Consider the following 4,555-nt stretch of genomic DNA (forward strand, 5'->3'; position numbering starts at 1 on the left):
TCGCCATTAGCGGCACACCCCCAGCCACTTCCCGGGAAGCAGGGCTTCAGTACACAGAGCCATTGCTCTGGAAGACAAAATGTCATGAAAGATGAATGCCCTCCCCTTCCTCCTTCTTTCCCTTAGCTTCTATATCTGATCCAATGTCACATGGTATGGAATATCCCTGTGGCTGTTTTGGGTCAGGTGTCTTGGCTACGTCCCCTCCCAAGATCTTGCCCCCTCCCAGCCCACTGGTGTGTGTGGGGAATGTTGGAGACACAGCCCTGATGCTGTGCCAGAACTGCTCCGCAGTAGCCAAAACATTGGGGTGTTAACCCCTTTCTGCATACCAGTAGAAAGCCCAGCGCTATGCAGCTCGACCCAACACAGCGTCCATCTGCCCTGTACCACCAGCCCCACGGGGACAGGGCCGTGCGAGGGGGCCTGCACGGTCCGGGCAGCTCCTGCCCATACATCCTGCTCCCCGCCCCGAGCCCAGCTTCACCTACACCTTCCCCAGCATCCCTGAGCAGCAACTGGGGAAAAAGGGTGCCGAGAGCTCCTGGAGGTGGGGGAAGTGCGGGTGCTGGGTGAGGGGAGTTGCTTATGGCCAGGCTGGAGGGGCAGGATGGCTGAATTGGGCATGGGGATGGAGGGGATCTGTGATGTCCCTGCCCCAGGTGTCCCAGGACCACAGATGGACACATGCCGCAGGAAGAGCTGGAACAGAGAGGCAGAGGGAGCTCAGAGGTGCTGTGGATTTGGGATCACAGCTCAGCACACACCTTCCTTCCAGGCTGGCCCTGCTGGTGCTGACGCCTCGTGCCGGGCATGCTGCAGCCTGCCTGACCCCTGACTGGCGGGCTCCCCAGGACGGCCGCTCTGGAGGCTCCCTGCTCTGTTAAGCCAGGTACCCCAGGCAAGATGAGCAACCCCTGACTGCTCCAGGGGTGGACCAGCAGCGGGCTAGCATCTTCCCAGCCCCACTCTGTGCAGCATGGCAGGAAGTGAGGCCAGCCCAGGACATGGGTGGTGGGGCCTCATGCCCCTGGAGGTGCAAGGCTTCGTCCTAGCACCTGAATGTGCTCTAGAGCACAGGACTGGGGGTTATAGAGCAGGTAGGCTCCCAGATGAATCGTGAGATCCTCGGCTGTTCAGAGCAGGGTACTGGGAGTCCTTCTCTGCCACAGGCGGGTCAAGGCTTAGCCTGGATTCGGGCTGTCTTGATTCACTCTTGTGCTAGGAGTTTAATCCCTGGGCATGATCCGGGATGGCAGCAATCCCATCAGTGGGGAAAGAGATGCAGAGAAGTGAAAGGATGTGCCAAGGTCTTCAATGCTGCACAGCTGGGGACTGAGCTGCGGTGGCTGCAGAAGAACCGTGGGCTGTGGGCTGAATGGCGGCTGCCTTCCTGCTGCGTGGTGGGCAATGCCCATCCCTGCTAAGGAGGTGTCATTCCAAAAGCCCCGCTGGCAGCATGTGGGTCCCAGGGCTCTGCAGGGGGACCCTCCCTGGCTGCCGCTCTCTGGACTTGCACAGGCTCCCCGGCAGCGAGGTGCCCACGTGTGCTCTCACCTTGCCTCTGTTTTGCTCATGCTTAGTTTTAGTCTTTTAGTGAAACAAAAGGCTCTGTGCAAAACAAATCCTGCAATGCCACCGAGCCTGCACTTTCTAACCTGTCTGGCTCCGTTTTTCAAAGAGTTTGGTCTGCTGAGAAGTGATGGTGGTGTGCATCATGCCCTGGAGCATGTGGGAGCCCCAGGCCTGGAATTGGCTGTCCTTCAGCCAGTCCAACAATCTCCTCATTTCCCTTCTAGTTCCTCCTCTGGGTTCCTACAAGGCCACCACTTTGGGCAGTGGTTTCTGGTTTTGTAATCATCCCCTCCACAGAGGCGCTCAGTACCCTTCTTCACTGGACCATCATGAAAAGCAGCCTTCTCGTGGGTCTTTTCCACGCTTGTCCAGCGCCCAGACACCTTCATCAGCACTGTGAAGACCTCGCTGTTCCTCTACTCCCCTGAGGCTCATCCACAAGCCTTCACGTGGAAGTCAGAGGGATGTGGCATTTCCGACGGGAGTCTCTCTGCCAGCACAGTGACCACCATTCCTGTCCCAAACAACATGAGCTGAACCAGCAAATCTCATCTGTACGTGTCTGTGGCCACTGGGACAATGACAAATCAGTGTCGGGACGATGTGGATTCTACACTGCTGGAACCAAATAATCACCTAAGCCAACTCTGCTGTGCCAACACTGTCATGAGCTTCCAAAGCTCTTTGTAAGCATTAATGGCCGATCCTCCTGTCCGTGGGGAACACGGTGCTATTTTAGCTGTCACTGGTGTTTGTCAAGCTGCAGCGTAGTGACAGAAACGGTTTTCTAATGACTCACAAGAGAGGGTTAAGAACAGGACAGGAGCCCAGGCCTGGAGTGGCACCATGCTCTGCCCTCTGCTCGGCAGGCTTATGTGCTGGTGGCCTTCTGGCTCCCATGGGGAAGACCCCCATCTCCTCGGGGCACTGCTGCCAGCAGGGCAGGGCACGGCTGCAGGGCTGGGGGGCAGCTGGGGAGGGCTGCCTGGCTCACTGCTCCAGTTGCCGTGAGAGAAGGGAATTGTCCCCAGTTCGTGTTGCAGATATTCCAGGAAAGATGAGTGTGTGGCAGCCGCAGTCATTCTCCATCCATTGCCATCACGTGACTTCTGGACAACAGGTTGATCTCATCTTCTGAATTGCTACTTCTAGGTTTTCTACGGGGTCCTTTGGTCAGGGGAAAGGAAAAGAGAGCTCATATCCTGTTCTCTATCACTTTGTGGTATCATCTCATTATATAATACGCCACGTCAGGGCACCCCTCTCATCGGGACTCCGGGCACTTCCCTCCACGGGACCGTGTGGCACTCTTGAAGCAGCACTTTTTCCATTGTGTCACCTTGTGTAGCAACGCTTCCGGCACACTTCCGCCCTTCCTCGCTGTCTCCCTCTATAAAGCGAGCTGAACCCAGGGATTCCACATCAGCCGCGGCAAGGTGGTCTCTGCAGCAGTCCGGCCTCGCTCCTACAGCTTACCTCCGCCCAACAGGAGCATGAAGACCTCCACAGCTGCCCTTGCTGTACTTTTTGTGGCTGTCCTCTGCTACCGGGTCTCCTCTTCTCCAGGTGAGTCCAAGCTTTCCTCTCTGAGGAGCTCTCTCCTCTTTCTTTCTGCCATAAAAGGTCTAGTGATGCTTGGCAGCAATCCCTTCCGAGCATCTGCTGTGTGAGAGAAGAGGCACGTCTCGCTCCTCTTTGGCTTCCCGAGGGACGGGTAGCCATGGGAGCAGCACCTCCCCCAGCTTCTCCCCACCGGTGCTTCTCCTGGTCTGGTTTAATCGGAAAACTTCACTTCTCTTCCAGCGTCTGTCAACTTTTCTGGTCCCTGCTGCACGCAGTACAGTCCCAAAGCGTTTCCCTTGAGTCGTGTATTGACGTATGAGCACACAGGCAGCCACTGCCTCCAGCCAGCCGTGATGTGAGTAGGGGGGCCCCGCTCCACTGAAGGATGGCAGCGCCAGGGAACCGCACATCCCACCTCACCGTGGCACAGGAGGTCACTGGGCTGGGCTCTCCTGTGTTAGGAGAACAGCCCGGAATCATCCCAGAGGCCAATCCCACATCCCAGGCAGCCAGTTTCTGGAACTCCCTGTTAGACCTGAGCCAAAAGAGCTTCTGCCAGTCACCCCCCTCGTCTCCAGAGAGTGCGACCCAGGCAGGGCAGAGTCGCGACTCGAGGAGGCTGGGGGCAGAGTGGCTTAAGCAGCAGAGAACAAGACACTTGTAATGACATTAAGCCAATCCCCCACCCCATATTTCCTTGGGGCTCTTCTGCACCTACAGAGGTGTCTGGTTTGGTGGGCCCCACCAGTGGCAAGGAGCGGGTGGTCCTGTCCTGTCCCTCTCCTCTCCTCTCCTCTCCTCTCCTCTCCTCTCCTCTCCTCTCCTCTCCTCTCCTCTCCTCTCCTCTCCTCTCCTCTCCTCTCCTCTCCTCTCCTCTCCTCTCCAGCTCCTTTACAGGATTCCCCTTTGCAGATTCACCACAGTGGCGGGCAGGATGGTCTGTGGCAAACCTGATGACAAGTGGGTCCAGGACATCATGAATCATCTAAAGGACAAAGCCAGCCGTGGATGAGCAGCGCCCTCCCCCCTCCAGGCACCTGCGGACCTTTTCTCACGGGCACCTCCAGGACACGTCCCTTTTTTCATACTGCCTGTGAATTTGGCAGACTATTTAATACAGTGTTTAGCACTTTTATTTAAGTTTATGCAAAGGTATTTTTAATTTATTTGGCATTCTCAGTGAAACTTCTCTTTATAATTTGCACTGGTTGTGTTGAAGTTATTTTGTGTAATAAAAAGGAGCAAAACCTGCAGCTCTCAGGGTGCTTCGCAGGGGCTGTGGTGGGCAGCGGCGGCCAGGAGGGGGTCCAGGCTGACACGGGATGGGGCTGCGGGGCGGTGGGGCAGCTCCCAGCTGCCCCCCAGCGCGGTGGAGCGGCGCCCGGTCGATACCCAGCCTTGGGCTCTGCGGTGGGCG

The 4,555-nt window shown here is 57.1% G+C and overlaps 1 protein-coding gene across 1 annotated transcript in view; it reads left to right on the forward strand.

The window, feature by feature from the left end:
- Positions 1-4,555, forward strand: part of LOC104131755 (E3 ubiquitin-protein ligase TRIM39-like) — a 12,552-nt gene that overhangs the window by 2,643 nt on the left and 5,354 nt on the right. The gene's annotated exons all lie outside the window — the stretch shown is intronic.

This window comes from Egretta garzetta, unplaced genomic scaffold, assembly GCF_000687185.1.
Source record: "Egretta garzetta isolate BGI_Z169 unplaced genomic scaffold, ASM68718v1 scaffold108, whole genome shotgun sequence".
Taxonomy (NCBI): domain Eukaryota; kingdom Metazoa; phylum Chordata; class Aves; order Pelecaniformes; family Ardeidae; genus Egretta; species Egretta garzetta.